At 34.7% G+C, this 18768-nt stretch overlaps 1 protein-coding gene across 1 annotated transcript in view; it reads right to left on the reverse strand.

Annotated features, from left to right (window-relative positions):
- The window catches only part of LOC124357220 (zinc finger protein 768-like), a 158047-nt gene extending 140711 nt beyond the window's left edge, over window positions 1-17336 (reverse strand). The window contains exon 1 of the mRNA XM_046808769.1: window positions 17125-17336. The gene's annotated coding sequence lies outside the window, so the exon portion shown is untranslated. The remainder of the gene's footprint in view (window positions 1-17124) is intronic.
- Window positions 17337-18768: the final 1432 nt, after the last annotated feature.

Below are 18768 nucleotides of genomic sequence, written 5' to 3' on the forward strand. Positions count from 1 at the left end.
CTGGTATTGCGATACACCAACTGATTTTTCATTCAAATTGCTTCCTCCACAGAGCAGACACGTCATAAATCAAATAGCTCTCTTTAATATACTTAAAATTGGCTGTTTGAATATGCTGCAGCCTGAGGCAATTGCAGAAGAAACATTCGTGCACGAGTGTATAATTTGTAAATCGATAAACGTGACAAGACGTAAAATTCAGGCGGCCTTGATGGATGTCAATAGTTTAATAAATCATTTTATTTTGGTCTCTTTGGTAATACTCGTGTAGTTTTTCAGATAATGTATGGATTTACCAACAAAATAACGACCATAAAGTACTGGGTAAAAGATGCTCACTCAATCCGTTGATTAAAATACAGCTATAATTTCCTTACCATGTCGGGAGGTGTAAAATTGCCAAACTTCTAAAAGAGTAGTTTGAAAATAACTAGTTTCACAGCTGAACCTTCTCAGCCAAGGTTGCGGTTACTATTGGCTGTCGGGTGTTTAGTGTGAAGTTGCCGCCCATTGGGAGGTCAGGGGACAAGGGGTCAGAGGTTAACGGTGTGTTGCGTGGACGATGATCATTATTTGATAAAACTGCGGTGAATGTCGTCGGTTTCTGGCTCAGAATGAGTGATAATGCTTCGTAATAGTAGCAGTAGCTGTAGCTGTAATAATAGTAGAACCGTCTACCACGATATAGAATTGTAACCTTTATGCATTAGCATTATTTACCATTTAGTTACATTACTATAAAAATATATAAAACAGGAAATAATTAAAATTCTACAGCTTTTACAATACTATAACTAAAGTATTTGACACTGTGATTGTGATTGTGGTGCACTAATCATATAGACTATTAATAAAAGGTTCCCTAACCTTTTAGGGTACGAATTAAATTATTTAATAGAAGTAATATAATTAAATATCGTACGAAAGCTAATTAAAAAAAATGTAATATCGAACTTTTGTGTGTTCAGGTAAAAATGAACTTCCCCAAAATAGTGTTATGTATAGTTTAAATGTAATACTAAAAAATATAGAATGGTCTAACTCATGCATTTATAGATACGTGTTAAATTAGATTTACACTCACCGTTTCTTAGGAAAACCTGTGTTTCTCTGTAAAATAGCTAAGAATTCACAAAAACGTATTGTTCCCAGTATCACATAGCAAGTGGGTAGAGAGAGAGCAGAGGATGGTTAGACCTGTCACACGAAGGGCAGCGTATTGTACAACTTGATAGATGCACCCATCACAAGTCTATGTAGGGAGCCTGCACGCCTTATAAGGCAGGACATCTCTACCGCGCAGTTGTTCAAGTATTGCATCCTGAGTCTATCCTCACACTTCAGCGTGACTGCTGTACCAACATCGCTACCGCGAGCAGAATGCTAACTGGTGTCTCTCGCGTCAGAACCTAAGCACTTTCCGATAACGATATAACTACAGGTATTCACAAACTCAATGAGTCGTCCTCACATTTATGAGTGACTGTTGTACCAACACCGCTACCGCGAGCATAATGCTAACTGGTGTCTCTCGCGTCAGACCCTAAGCACTTTCCGATAACGATATAACTACAGGTATTCACAAACTCATTGAGTCGTCCTCACATTTATGAGCGACTGTTGTACCAACACCGCTACCGCGAGCATAATGCTAACTGGTGTCTCTCGCGTCAGACCCTAAGCACTTTCCGATAACGATATAACTATTCACAAACAACGTATTGAGTCTGTCCTCACACTTAAGCACGACTGTTGTACCAATACCGCTACCGGAAGCAGAGTGCTAACTGGTGTCTCTCGCGTCAGACCCTATGCACTCCCGATAACGATATAACTATTCACAAACAACTTATTGAGTCTCTCCTCACATTTGTGAGCGACTGTTTTACCAAGGCAAGTTTTGTGTAATTTAAAATACTCAATATGGTATTTGAAACAGTTCAATCAGAAGGCTCTAAACACTCTTTGGATCTGACTTGAACTAACTTGACTATGGAGTTCTGGCCACTCAGTAATGACCAGACTAAACGCTCAGCCACTAACAGGCACAATGAATTACCGATCTAGAGGCTAAATTAAAAGGGTAGACGATTACTGTAAAAAAGAAATGTATGAAACATCGTTATCCTCTCACGTTAAGGGCCGCGGGTTATGATGGTCAGGTACCAATTCCATTATGCCACTCATTACAAACACACGGCCCGCGTTCCTTACTTTCTCTTGTGGGTGGATTTGGGAACGCAGTTTCATCGGACTTTTACTGGCACATAAAGTTAACTCCGAGATTTAGCGGTCGTTGGTTCTCTCGTTTTTGTTGTATTAGCGACTCTCGCTAGTAAAGCTTCCCTCTATGGGCGGTTTATGGCTTCGATTCCACACCTCAGACCGTCCGAGTGGTCTCAGTCGGTTGGTGTCGGGTTTTACGGCTTTCAATTATTTCTGTGAGCGTTACGTTTGGAATTTACGTGTTGGGCCAAGGCATCTTTATTTAAGGTATGGCGATTAATAAATTTATATTTTAAAAATATTTTATATCATGAGAATATACTTTAGGCTTACTTTTTAAAATGTTTCTTATTTACATTTCTTTGGTAAAACACCTGTAGAAGGATTTAATCTGGAGACTTGAACGCGTGGTAAGACTAATGCAAATGTGTGTCACACAGATCTTAATGCTTATCTCCTCAAAGGTTGTGAGTTATAGTCGGTTGAAAATAATAATTCATGCAACAAGGTGTCAAAAGTGATTTGCATGAATAATAAAAATAATAATATATATATTGTTCAAGATCTTGATAGAACCTGCATAAAAGTTCTACTAGGATAAGAGGAAAGATAATGCCCTGCCAAGGCAACTTTTGATAAATTCGAAGTGAATAACGATCGCTAATTCGCTAGTTGGCCCAACCACTGTTTATTGATGGAAATGCTACATTGCGTATGGTTTTCTCTACGGATATGCAGAAATTACAGACCCGTAGATCCTCGTGGTCCGAACGGTTTACAATATTTTTATTAATACATGTGCGTAATTAATATAAACTAATCATAGCCAAAATACTGTAAAATCTGCCATATCTTAGTTTTTTCATGTTATGTGCTCGCAAATTAACGTTTTAGAAATACGCTATAGGTAATATGACCTTTGTTTAGCCTTCAAAATTATTTGTATCTCTCTTAAATCAGTTAATGTCAGACAAGAAAAACGCATTTATTTACCTATTTTACGCAGCTATTGTTATTAAATTTTCAATTGTAAATGATTTCAGAGGCTGATTATAAAATATTTAGAGTAAAAAACGAGTGAAAAAGCGAGAATGTTTATTAGATTGTTTCGAAGCTGAAAGCGTTGCTGGTCCGACTCTCTGTGAAAAAACCAGCTCGCCTGAGAGAACATCGCCAACTGCAATGTATTCCAGTGTGCAATTTGGTGTTGAGGGGATCTACGGTTATGACTGAATCTAACAAGAAAAGTAGGAGTTTCCTACCTCGAGCACGTCACACGGCAGTAGCTGTGACTGCCCGCTGAGTGGAATGTGCGGCAATCGCGTATATGTATTGTACGTTGCAGAATGTAGCTCTATTCACGACATTTACTTGTCTCGCCTTCATCCGATGGTCTGACGACAATAGACAGTTTAACCTTCCCTCTTTACGACCAGAAAACATACCTACAATACCTCCACGCTGGATTCTCCTTAGTACCTGACAAAATCATAAGAATTTGAAGGTCACTAGGTTTGGATAAGGCTGTCACATAGTTTAACCAAAACCTAGTTATCATAAGCTGTGTGTCATAAAATACTCATATTTTAAGTACATAATTTAAAATAGGAACGTGTAATAAAATTTTGGAGAATTTCTAGAATTTGTGATGAGGGGGATAAAAGGTACTATTTTTTAGGTTTTTAAGGTTACTTACGAGTAAAGCTGTCTATTGGATCTTTCTCATATTGCAATCCAAGAAAATGATTGAAAATCCTTATTTTAAAAGTTAAAGAGGTGAAATGTTGGTTAAGAAATAACAAAAATAGACATAATCGTTGAATAATATTAAATTAATATCAGCTCACTACCAAATCCTTTAGGCAAATCTTTAATAGTTCTTATGGACCAGAAAATTTCTATCTTGAAACCCGTCAAAATGGAGGTAAAAAATCTCCAAAAATCGCATTTTTCATAACAAATAATGTCGAGAATTAAAAATTAATCAAAATTTTTGGAAACTATTTTGATTAAGGAATCATCCTAAACCTAATTTAGTCTTATTGTGTACAAAAGAGCCAGTCTAAAACATCTATCTTTGTTCCGATGAAAAAGTATTTTAAACATATTGATTAAAAGTGTTTATTCAATTTCATTTACTAGAGGGATCTTATTAAACCTGTGCACTTCGTAAACCAAAATTATTGCTCACGATTGATAGGTTTAAATATTACACTTTGTCCATTATAAACACACAAACCACACATTTTTAACTCTCGCGCAATAGCGTTTGTGTTTTTTTTTTAATTCCAAAGTATCACATGATAAATCCACATGACTTATTTTCTAGTACAAAATAACAAGATAATGGCTGTATAAAATTAAATAATAATAAAGCGTGGAAAGGTTTAGTGCTAACAGAAAACCAGATGCGAGATATTTATAATAGAAAATTAAAATATCAACATTTATCAGAGGAATATTTTTAGAATGAATATTGGAATCTTCCCTTATTTAGGTTAATCCGCTACTCCTTGTTAACCCGATTAACTTGAAAGTACGGTATTCAACACCGTGCTGCTGCCAGATGCTCCTTAGGCCAACTGTCAATAGCAGCAGAGGCAGAATGTGTGGGCCGCGATTTTTCTCGGTCGTGTAAATCAAGCTTGGATGATTAACGTACCCGCATTATGTGAAGTGTTTTCATTAATCTGGTTATATCCATACTAGCAGTGTTTTCATTTCATTTTTTAGTTAATTAAAACTAATGTTGATACAGGTCGTGTAAACACTCGCCCTTTGCTATCGAGAATATTGTCTTGTTTAGTTATTGGGTGTTAGTATTGGGTTCTTGTTACTTTTAGTAACAACTACGATAATTATGTAACTATTCTTGTGTAAAATTGACCCATAATATACAAAAAAGGCAAATCTCTGCTAAGCTAATCACTTGAGGAAAACGCAGCAGTTTTCTGAAAAAAACTCAATTACTATCAATAGTACTGGTTTCTTTTGACGATATAACAGCATTTGATGGCTCTACAAATGATAGCATGATTATCAGTGGTTGTAACTAGATAATGAGTTAATTGCTCTATCAATGCTTTTTCCACCAATCAATTGAAAAATGCTTTGTATGCTAAGTTTGCGTAGTAGAATGTAGGTTGGGTGTGTCAGCGGTATATCGTACGAGTGTAAGTCTCATGACTCGCATACTCATGAGAGCGGCATGTCGTCCTCTGGTTCCGCTGTCTTGTACTCTCCTCGAGAACTCCCTTGTCCTCACCTTATTATGCTGCTCTCTAAATGCAAGCAGGCCATGTAAAATGCTACACTTTATTGGCACCTGCCACTTTTACCAGCAGAAAACAAGTATTCTAGGAGGTTGGTTTCGTGAAGTGCTTTACAAATAGTGTTAGTTAATATTCAGTAGTCCGTATAAATTAAATAGCAGCCGCTCTAATGCCCCTTAGCGAACTAGGACTGTCACATAATTTTTAGTACAAACGGGCATTTTTGTTCTTAAATGTTTGCACTGTTTTCCTTCGCCCTCTTTGCCTTAGTTAATAACAAAATAAACTAAATACGCGTGAAGTGAACTAAAATAGATGTTTAAAACTAAATCGGGGACAGTGATAATAGTTAATTTATCGGTCACTTGAACTGTACCGAAGCTTGAAGAAAGAACGTGAAAATGATTATTCAAACCCCGGACATATAATTTTTAATATACCTTATATTTCTTAAAGCTTAATATTCATATAATATATTTGAATTCAAAACTTTCGATGTCACAGACCAACTCCTTTAGTAAACAATTTTAGGACATGTGTTTGAAACAACTTAGCAAAAAGATTACCGAGATCTATTGAAGCATCACAGCTTATAAGACCGATAGTATTACACCAGGCATCGCTAAAAGTATGTAAGATATTGTTACCATAAATAAAAGCATTGAAAATTATTACATTAAGTTTTTATCAAACTTGTAAATGAATTCAAATTATGGCCTATATATTGCATTATTCCAAGTACAAAATGAGGATTTGTGAATTCAGAATAATTGTAATGGATACTGCAGTTATTACACATGAAATACCGTCACAAGCCTTCTATCGTTAAATTAATAAAACTATAAGATGTGATTTAAAGGAGTTATACATTGTGACGAAACACGAACATGGGTCTCTATAACTGTATTTATAGCAACATTATATACTAATAAAATATGGCGTACGTACAAAATCCCAATCCCTCACCAACCTAGGGATTTGGAAACTTCTTCAAACGTCGATGTAATACAGGTATCAATTTAGACCTAGGAGGATCAGTAGGGCAATCTCAGTACACTCTCAAACAGATTCCAATATGTTAAAATCCTTCTTCTAAGTAGTTGGACTCGGGACCACGTCTCTGGCCTAAGCATTTGAAATTTACTAGATGCCTACAGAGAAATTCTAGATTATGAGTTTGTTGGCAATTACTATACATCGTCATGGGAAGACAGTCAGTGGCGTATTTAGGGGAAGGATATAGGGGCCGTAGGCCAGGGCGGTAAAATTTAGGAGCGGCAAAGGTTTTAATAAACATAAACAAATGGAAACAATTCAATTGAGAATACTTGAAAATTAAGGGCGTGTATGTTGCTGTACTGCACTGTTATATACCAAATATTAGGAAGTTAAACTTTCAACTGTAAATTGTACTACATATGGCGGCAGAAGTAGTGTCGGTTGATACACGGATACAGAAAACAAATTAAACCTATAAAGTCTATTAATCACTCATTGGTCAGCGAGAGATGACGCTTGCAAGGCATTGAATGAAGATTGGAAAGAAGTAATATAACCACTCAAAATTATTTTGAATGGAGAAAAAAGGCAACCACACGAATTGGAGCCAGTAGCTACCTTTGCAAGCTTCAAAGATTCGAAACTGTATTTTTGTCAGTTCTGTGGGGAGATCTACTCAACATATTTAATACTACTAGTAAAAAGCTGCCATAATTTTAAATCAACTTGCCAACAGTAGCACTAATGCATGAACCACAGCTTATTATCACAGCTTATTAGCAGCATAAGAAAAGAGTTCGATATTTATTTATGAAAATGCAGCTCTGCTAACGTCGGAAATATGTATATATGAAAATGAAGTCAAAAATGTCAAGAAAACTCCAACCTGATGAGGCTGAAAGAGGTGAAATAAAACTTCTAGGCATATAGAATTTAAAAATAAACACTTTTTATGTAATATTAGGCACTCAGTGTAATGAAATGAAAAAGGGAAAAGCTGTATATGATGAGCTGAGCTCGATTTTTGGATTTCTCATCTTTAGCGATAATGAAGAACCAGACAAAGAGACACTAAATGACCATTATAACAAAGATCTCCCTTCACTAAAAGATTTTGCTATAGAATGTATACAATCTTTTTTCTCAAAGTAACTTAAAGAGCAAGAACGTCCAATAAGTATTTTAAATCTCTATGAACTGTTTACATGTCTACGGAGTTCAAGACGTATACCCCTATGTTGACATAGTATTGAAACTTTTTTGACGATCCTTGCAACAAAAACTGCTCAGTGGAAAGCTAATTTTCCGATAAAAACCTACACGAGATCGATGATAACTGAAGCAACTTTGGAGGATGTGGCTGTTTTAATCATCGAGTCTGAGATGACCAAGAAATTGGCTTTCGATGGTGTTATCAATTTACTTTTATACTCTAAATCAAGAAGAAAGTTGATCTAATCATCATAGAGATGTAAATGATACAAAGGTCTGTTTTACTTAATCCTGAATATACATTTTACTTGCCAGCTTGCATACTTACTACTCAAATATATTAATTGGTTTATTATTGTAAAATGTTCTTATTTCTTCCAAACTAATCATATTACAGTGTTGGGAAACTAAAATATATTGCTATCAATGATAATAGATAACAAGGTTAAATTGGTTTCAACTTATAATAATGTTTATACCTACTACGTTTGGCTATTCAACAAACAAAGGGCGGCAGATAGCCGCTAGCCCCTGGGTGGTGAAACTTGAAATACGCCCCTGAAGACAGTATTTAAAACAGGATTGTCAGCACCAACTGTTATCTCACTCTTACTGAGATATAAAAAGACAAACATCAACTTTCGAAGTTATTAAATATGTTGACACTGGATTCCTGATCTTAGGAGCAGATTCAGGATCTAAACGGAGTAAATAAATAAAAAAAACCATTTAGTTTTAATGGTTTCATCAAGCACATTTATGATAGAGCTGCAGTAATTAAGTGAGAGTTACATATAAGCCTATTAATTGAGGAGCCAGAACAGTTTCATTTATGTCTGTCTGTCTATCCGCATGATATCTCGAGAATGAACTGACATGGATTTTAAATTTTGCACGGAGCTTCATTCCATATAAACAACATCAATGATGGTAGTTGTTACTCCATGGGATTTGGCTAAGCGTTAACGAACATTTTTACATATTTCTTATCGGTAACCATGATGACAACGAGAAATATAAACGCAGAAATATACATTTCTAAACAAACTGAGTAAAATTAATTGAAATTTTAACATGTAACGTAGAAACATATGAAATGAGCTATAGACTTGAATTATTTTTTCCTGCAACCTCAGCGAAGCCTGTGTAAAATCTTAAATTTAAGAATTTTTTATGTGGGATATAATTTTAAATAACAATTTTAATTAAGAAAAAGAATGATTTCTACGCAAACAATTTAATGGTCTCATTTAGGGGCTTCATTGGGCGAAAAGAAGGAATCTTTGAATTCTTATACGAAAGCTAAAATCTTTACCTTAGAAACTGAGTTTAGAAGAAATATTAGTCTGTTGGAAATTAAAGATGTTTACCTCATAAAATACTCAAGATCGAAAAAATTAAAGGAATTCTATAATTCTCATGATGTTTTAATGCTATTTAGTCGACATTATTATATTGAGAACGTAATGGGTGAAAACACTTCATTAAAGCTCAGGTTACAATTCTTGTGCAAGCCTCAAAGAATTGTAGGATCTGTCGCTGCTCGGTAGGCGTGACTGGTCACGAATTATAAGGGGCGTGCTAGCGGAGCGTGACCAAGTGACAAGGCCAAGGTCACGAGGAGGTCGTCACATTACCGAAGTACTATTGTCGAGAGACCTTGGTGTGTTAATGGCAAGTGTTGTGCGGATGGTTCCGGTCGTTTCCTACCATTACTTCTAGTTTCGGTCCTTCTAACAAAAGAACGCTGTATAAGTAAAGAAATGTAAGTAAATTTAATGTACGGTCAATGACTTGATAGAGTCGGAGAACTATCTTACTTATGCCGTCATTAGGAACTTCGTAAAAATTTCGACGAATAAAAATAAAATTAAAATATGGAAAAATGTAATTTCTTAACGCTATTTTAAAAGTTATTACCATTATTGAGAACTCCTACATGTAAGTTTATTAATATATTTTTGTTATTACAAGTTATTAATAGTGCAACCACGGATTAACCTGCCAATCTAGTACCAAATGTATTAACCTAGTTACTAAGTACGACATTAAATCTTCTATAATAATCACTGAACTGCCGTTATACATTATTGTGTATAATAATTATATTTAGAAAAGCAAGTAAATTTAGTAATAAAGAATATTCAGCTCTGGTAACATGCGTGGATGATAAAAGATGCAGCTTTAAAATTATAATCTAGTAACAAAAAAAGAAGTATGGGGGAAGTATGGACATTGTAGGTTTATGGTAGAATAAAAATGTCAAGGCTTCAACATTGCAACTTATTCCTTGTATTTTAATGTTCGAATCCTTCCAATAACACAAACTAGGACATGTTCAGCATTTAATTGTTCAGTCATGTATCGGAGATATACAAAGTACAGTGTTGGTACAGTAAAGATGTATGCTGTACGGTCGAGCCAATGCCGATGAATGTATGTCATTGACATAAAACCTAGTTGTTATCGTGAAAGTGGCTTAATATTGCGATACCAATTTATGGGTTATAGACTGTCTATGACGTGCAAGGTTAAAGTCAATAACTAAATAACTTCATCTTGCTCAAGCAATCATTACAAAATCTCTTGGTATGTCTTAACAATTTTCGGTCTCAGGCCAACAAGATGATCTTCGAGTCAGATAATCCGACAACCCTTCCAATTTAAGGGATTTAAGAGAAAAGTACAGTTTTAAGCTCTTCCCATCATTCTAATTTTTATATAACCAAACTTTACCTGTCCGTTCTGATTACAATGTGAAAAACATAGAATAACAAGTAGGAATCACCAGCAAGAAATAAGTGCATCGATAAAGCAAACAGTCATGTAGGCTCTTCTTTTTCTTTCAAAATAACTAACCAGTTTGACTTCCGTTAATTCAGTGTGCTCTGGCAAAAGTTCCTAAGCCCAAATATTAGGCAAAACAACCTTAAACATAAAACAATCAGAAAAGTAATTCTGCGATAGGTTTATGAGCGGTACTGACTGCTTCCTCTTAGGGTGATTGAACGTATAGAAGATATATCGACCACACCGAGTACTCTGGTTATTGTAGTTGGAAATACGATCATGCAGAGCGAGACCTAAGGGAGCAATTAGGAGCATGACTGTGCGCCTGCGCCGTGCCGAGAGCGGTGTGAGGATCATGCGCATGCGGGTCTCGTCAACGCGCAGGCGTAGTAAAGGCGTGACTGGCAGTGATGCCTGATGCTTTGACGCCACTGTCATTAAGCCCTCTGGCCTCTGTGGTCTGTGGTGGCCAGTGCCGTGAATTTGAGGATCGGCTTTAAGGTTTTAATGAGGTGGAAAGGGTAATATAAAGGAATATCCTTATCTCGATAAAAACAAAATTTTATTACATAACAAAACGATGATAACAAAGTCTTACTTGGATTACTTATCAAAATTTACAGAGATTTTATTAAAACTCACGTTATACATTAGAAATGATGATTTATTCTAAATATTAATTCATCAAGTAAATTATAAATTGTCCCAACGGCATAATATAAACCAGTCGACCGAATAATTTGCATCGTGCACCAACAGGCGTATGAGACGAGCTTTTTAGTGCAAGAAAGAAATATTTTGTACAGAAAGGATTCAAGGTCTTGAACACGCGCTTCTAGCACATTTAGGAGACAACTAGTGATTGTTTATTGGTGTCCGAGATCATCAGATCTAGTCTACTTATGTTTTAATCCACCGGACACAGCGTGTCCATTCAACTCCATACTTCTCCTTTGTGGGGTAGAGTGAATAACAGCGAAACCAACAATTCCTAGAGTTTGGATACAAAGATATAATTTAGCTGAAATTCTTAAAGGTCAACATGTCATAAACTCTGTACAACAAAGAAGGCTACATGACATCTGTTTACAAGACACAACCCATAATTCTAACTGAGAATAAATTCTGTATAAACACTGTTCCACCGTGTATTGCGGGGTAATAACTTAATCGTTACAACACCTTTCCCGGCAGCCTGGAGTTGACCCCCACTGCGACTATAATTGCGCATTTCCGCCTGCTAAACCACCGGTGTACAGACCAATGGAGCGCAATGACTGTGATCTAGTTTGCCGGGCTTTGTCACGCGGCGCGCCTAGAACCTCTCTACACTGCGCCTGCACGCTACGCATCGTGATACACGTAACCTGCACGTGGTGCATTGCCGATATGCATATTCATGCGCTGTTAATCTGCGGTCGATAGATCTGTGATTTGAATAATTCCACTATAATCGTAACACTCCACTTCAGAACCGCCTGTACTAGAAAAACCCTCGCCGTTGGTTATTGGAGATAAATTACAGGGTGATTCATAATCCTAGTGCTGACAGAGTACGCTGGACGGTACTGGTTAGGAATTAAAATTGTGATTAGCTTATACTAGTTGGGTATATAAGGGATCGCTGTTACATGTCATTTCTCCCAAATCTGAATTATAATCTTTTGGCAGGGAATGCTGGGTTGATTTTAAAACGATAACCTTTTTCTATATCGACTCTCCCTCTTATTATGCTTCTTGTACAAGTCTGTAGAGCTCATGATATCAAGCTTAAACTTGGTAAACCACTTCTCCTTTAAAAAATGTGTAGCTTTTCTCAAAACGTGAATGCTTTGATTTTACAGCGATACCCAACCCTTTTTTATATATTAAATCATTGTGTGTCTTCCCAAGTGTGTCGTTTCAGTGCGCTATCATGCGATTTGGCATTTAATGCCCTCTTCCGAGATACGCTTTAAAGTAAATTGGAAATGTTATGAATGCTGTCTATAAATCCTATCAAAAGAGAATGATGTCACGGAAGTCATGTGGTGTAACAAAAGAGAAGAGTTCCCCCTGAGAACCGGCCAAACGGCATGTATATTCGTCATTGATTCATGCTATGACCTTTTTCAGTAACATACCAATTTAAATAGGACTATGTAGTTACAAAGGAAAGGACCCTGGTCTGGCTCATTGTAATTCGCCAATTCTCAAAGATGGGGTGGTTGGACAGACTGCCCGACACTGTGCAGTTCCGGGGCCTCTGACGGTAAGATTATTCCTAATAAGTGAAGTGTAACCTTAGAAGATTTGAATAATAATCCCCCGAATGATAGCCGAAACTTGGGAACCGAACTAGTAGAAAACTACACTGCGACAAGACAAGATCCCGCGTCAATTAACGATGGGAAGACGATAGTACTTCATTCGATCCTGTACTATACAATTCAGAGTCGTATCTCTTTCTTAAGGGCTAACGTGTTTACGCGTTCCACTCATTGAAGAACTGCTTATTTAGATAAATTAGATATTTATAAATATATACTGCCTTAAATTACAGTTGCATGTATAGTTCCGTCGAAGTTAGACAATGTACATAATAATTTTCAATGTCTCAACGGCATTTCAAAAAAATAAAATTTGAACTTTTGTACATTTGTAACGAGGGCGTAGATAAATTAAGGTTGTGTCGATTCGTTAAGCGTGCAATGGGATATAAAATATTTTTTTTTTTAATTCAAAGTCCGTAGCCTACCTTTTCAAACCACTTATGATGTTAAATGATGGTCTTCTATAAATGTACGTAGGAAATATATTTACCTACTTAGGACTGAGAAGCCTACTTAGGTCAAAAAGTGTCTACTTCCGGGCATTTCAATTCACTTCTTGCTTAATGAATCTACAGTGCTACAGTTGAGTTTGCCTTATTTACCCAATCAACAAAATGTTTATGTATATAATATGAGGTTTTGAGTGTGTGTAGAAGTACAAAACCTACTGCTGTCAAAAACCGTTGACATCCAGTCTAAGATATTTCCAGTGTTATATTAGAATTTCCCACGTTATCCTAATAAATAGAATATAATATGTAAACATGCAGAATTAAGAAGCCTACTTCTTAAGCGTCTACTTCAGGCCGTTTAAATGAACGATATAATGTATTTATGGTGTCAAATTTGAGTTTACTTTATTGTCCCGAACAAGGAAATATAACCAGATGTAGATCGCGGTCAGAAAACAACTTTTTTCAAAAAGGGCTTTCTTACGTCTCTTGCAATCTTCTTTGTTTTTAGATATTTCCAGTGCCATAGATGAGTTTGCCTTATTGTCACGTTGAACTTTGTTGTCATTACACAACTTTAGAGACCAAGATGGGACTTTTAGCTGCTTTATGTTATTGACCTCAACTAATACATTATTCTATGACTTATTTATACAAAACTAAGTGTTAATGGGAATCATTAAATTTGAAAATGAAACTTTTAAGTTTTTATTTATTAAATTTTAATTGAATGAATGAGAGAAAACCTTCACTAACAAAAACAACAAAGTATAACTCACACTTCTTCTACAGTTAGTTTACATTCTTCTTCAAAAATAAGAATACAATGTAAACCACGGAGTTTTTGTGCATTTATATGTGTTTTTACGTTTATGTACGTCATGCAAGCCTTAGCCTTCCGTTTCAAGCACTTTATTACGTTTCGCATGTGTTTAAACTAAACATATGTCAAAAATTAGCCTATTAAATCGAAATCCATTACACAAATGTTGGGAAGTTCAAAACTAAAAAAATTTCCTTGGTGCATTATTACATTTAAAAGTTGTCAAAACCAACCTGCCATTAGTATCATCTTGATTATTAATCATCAGATAAACATCTTTTTCAATTTTTAATTAATGTTAACACATAATCGATATCTTGCACTACATTTATTCAATCGATTCAATTTCCAACAAATAACTTTAGATTCGTGGAGGGTTTTATACACAAATCTAGGAATGAAATTAGAGCCTGAAATTAATATTCTTGTCTCAGCCTCGTTTTTAGAATGTTATGTGTGGCGCCTGTGTGTTCTTGTATTCGTAATATGCCGATTACGTATAATACTATAAGGTTGATGAAATATTAAAAAATGGCTTGTTAAATTGTTCGTGCGAATAAAATGGACCAAATACTTTATTTAATGAATAACGATAGCAGGTATTCGGGGAGTATTAAAATCCCCTTTCCGGTCAAATATGAGTAAAAATTCCTGGTGGCTGTAATTTTATGTGGTAATGAAAAATTAAAATTCAATCGTCAAGTACATTAATACTATAGAATTACAACAACTAGTTGCTTTATGTTAATGTTTTTAAGGTAAGGAAAGTAAGAATCTTTTATTTCTTATACTGATTGTGTCAAAATCCCAACAATCAATACTTTCTTGCGAAATAATAATTGAAATATATACATGCAGTACGTATTAGTTATTTCATTTTGTGAATAATTATGACAACTTCATGTTTGAAGGTTTGGTAAGACACTAAAGTTATTAGATTTATAGTTGCTACCATTCAAACGAAGTTAAGAGGAAACGAAATAAAAACAAAATTTTATCATATTTCTTTTTCTTTGTCACTGACAGATATTTGAATGAAATTAATACGTTTTCTTAACGATGAAAAGTTCGGACACCAGCAAGCATGTTGAATCAAAGATATTGTAAAAATATGTTTTGCCATGTACACCACTAAAACATGTTTAAGTATTCACAAAAACCAATTAAAATGTATGGCATTCATTGTAACAGTCCAAAACTGCCGTGCTAAAACTCATATTATTAACATAAGATAATTATCGGTATAAGATATACAACTGACATAATTGCTAAATAATTGTCTTCCTACTACCCATAAACCAGTGCACGTTTTGAAGCTACCTTCTGTTATCAATGTTACAAAACTATTTATAAAATCAATTGATCAATTTGAGATAAACGTCCTGATATTTCCATGATAGTTTATCGAATTTTCCTAAATATTGCAAGTTTACTGAACTGTCCAACTTGTGACTTTATGGAACAGGTACTAATAAACTAACATGCATTCCTAAAAACGTAATTATTAAACTTAGATGTTAGTTACTTAAACAAGAATAAATCACAAGTGAATGAAACTTTGAGAACTTGAAAACATGATGGACCTGTTACCATATTCCGTATTCGGTCCATACTATTACACCATTTTTATTAGAAACAATTTTTTGTCCACATTTTCGTATAAATATGTTTAACTACCATTATATATTTTTAGTCAGGTTTACGTGAATATCATTACACTGGCTAAATACATTTAATATTTCTACGCATTAACAAAATATTTGAGAGTTGTATACTTCTTGCAGAATTTTAAGAATTGGTGATTCTGGTCATATCCAACCTGGTCAGTCTATTATGAAAAATACCTTGGTTACGCTTCGATTGACGTAAAAAACATTTGATATTCCTTTTTGCACATGTATATCATGTAGACCTATTTGGTTATTTTAATGGCACAGACCTGTTAGCAGAACAATGCAATTGAACTGACAATTACTATTGTTCATAATTCTCGCTGTAGAGACTAATAGACGGCAACACGCGACAAGAATAAACGAAGTTTTTGCACTTCTAAAACGCACCTGTTAAAAAAGTTATACTAGCCATTAATAAAAAGTTAAAAATCAGGTTAAAAGACAACTATTAGAATCATATATTTTTATTAAAAAAAACTAAATACCATACAATAGCGTACTAAGTGATGATATTTATTTTATCGGCTTTTTGAGCTACCTCTCTATGAGATTTTAGTCAGTGTCAACATTAAATGACTTACAAACCAAGGTATTAAATTACTAGTAATGTCTTTACAAATTTTTCATCCACTAGTCGTGGTGTATAGTATTAGAATTAAAAATAAATTCATTTTAGAGATAAAAATCATTTACCAACTATTCATGCTAAATTAGATTCCTAAAACATTTTCGGAAAATGATTTAAAAACAAAAACAAAGACTGTTTAAGTTCATATAAATTAGTCGTGTTTTAGTAAAATAATGACATTACACATTCTGGTTTTTAACAGTTACTATTATACACGTGTTTAAGTGTTCGTTTTTACAATTTATTTTTTGCTTGAACAGATAATTTAAAAAAAAACTGTTATCTAATTATTACTTTGTTTTATCCGTTATTCTGTTTTATAAATTGTTAGAGAGTTTATTTTAAAAGATTGAAAAGAAATGTTATTAACTTTATCTACATTTTGGGTGAGTAATAAATTTATAGTGATGCGCCATTATATATAATATTATAACTTGCTGAAATTAACTGTTGGTTTAAATATAAAATAGGCCTAACAGTCTTATGATGTCGGACATACATTTGTTGTAATAAAGAATATCTTTGTTTCCTATCTGGCAAGAGTTTGTCATTTCTTATTCACGGCAAGAAGGATTATTTAGTATTGTTTGTATAAGTTTATGTAACAACCACTTGTCAAGAATAAAGCTGTTATAAGCTTCCACCACATTCATTCAGCTTGTGTTGTCACTAAGAACATTGTCATGCGAGGGTTATCTCAATGGGTGGAGTTAGTTTTAATGAGAAAAATTACTTACAATAATAGTTGATATCACAAATTTTATGAAGTTGAACACATCACAAAATGTTATATAGAATATTTACAGGTGACATGGTTTTCGCGCGCACTACGTAGTGGTCTCTGTCATTGTGGGGTTTGAGAGCTGAGGGTTAGACGAGAGCAAGCGCGAGAGCGAGGCCCGGGCGTGTAGCGAGAGGCGCGAGAGAAGGACGAAGACTGTGGCCGATAGAGTGGAGCGGCGCAGCGGCCGGGACCGGTCCGCGAGAGGGGCAGATCTCTGGTACGTGCCTTGCAGTCAGCGCTCGACGGTGTGGGGGTGAACATCTTTGGCACTTCATTTACAAACTTCTGCCTTTCCTTAGCTAATAGCCCAATTGGCTGAGCGTTAGCGAAGCCTGTCACTCGTGGAATAGGAACAATTTATTCCTGTCTGTCCACACGAATCTTAAAAACCATTAGACTTGAAATTATGAATGAAAATTAATTTTATTTTAGACAACATTGAGTTCAATGATGGTGTACGTCACCCGAATGGGATTTGGCTGAGCGTTAACACATATTTTACATTGGTTTCTGAGTAACCTTGATAGCAACGAAAATAGCTGAATAAATTCACGTATTAAAGCTGAGTGCAACCAAATGAGATTTAACTGTGACATACTAGCACATGTAGATTATTTATACAATAACAATTAAAAATAATAGAGTGAAAGTCATTGTTAAAAGTTGTTGAAAGATCTGATTTTATTTCACTCTTCCGTCGCTACCTCACTGGAACTTTTATTATTTAAACATTGCTATGTAAACTAACTCAATGAATAAAAATGTGAATATATGATGTTGAATGAAGTCTCGATAAAGATCATCTGCAGACTTCAAGTTTTGTATAACACATTTATACATAGACAAGAATGAGTTCTATGATGGTGGATGGCCAATTATGGAATTTTGCTGAGATTATTACTGAATTATTGAAGATTATACTTAGTAGGCTGACACAATTTAGTTTTTTTTTCATAGGAATAGAATGTATTCTATAGCATATGGGTGTCAGCTATAGGCTTTAAACGTTAGCTAATTCTTGTTGAATATCCTGTTAGCATACTCCTAACATGTGTCATTTAATACGTCAATAATCGAACCTAAAAATATTTTGTTAACGCTTAAAATGTTATATAGGACACTATAGTTGATAGTTGAAGTATCTGAATTCGGAGACTTTAACGTCAGGGTATAACAAGTTGCTAGGATCTATTAGACCACCTACATGTTACAGTGACAGGACCTTCATCCTATATGAGCAGTGTTAAACACTTTTACGCTTTATTTTCGGTCGTATAAATATGGAAGATGTGTAATTTATATTATTAATACACATACACTAAGTTTCAGTTATATGTTTTGTAAAACGAATATGGTACTTATTTAATATGCAAAGATAAATTACAAAAACTATATTAAGGCTTTTTCTTAGTAAATAATACAAGTAATAAAAACAACAAGCGATTACATACGTATTAATTGAATCTTTAAAATGAAATACACTACATTCTGAAGTTAAAAGTAAGATATGAGTACGCCAGACCTCAAGTCGGTAACAAGCTGCGCGAAAGCTGCATACAAAATTTCAACTCTAATATATCTCATTTCAATCTCAAGA

Source organism: Homalodisca vitripennis, chromosome 3, assembly GCF_021130785.1.
Source record: "Homalodisca vitripennis isolate AUS2020 chromosome 3, UT_GWSS_2.1, whole genome shotgun sequence".
In the NCBI taxonomy this organism is placed as follows: domain Eukaryota; kingdom Metazoa; phylum Arthropoda; class Insecta; order Hemiptera; family Cicadellidae; genus Homalodisca; species Homalodisca vitripennis.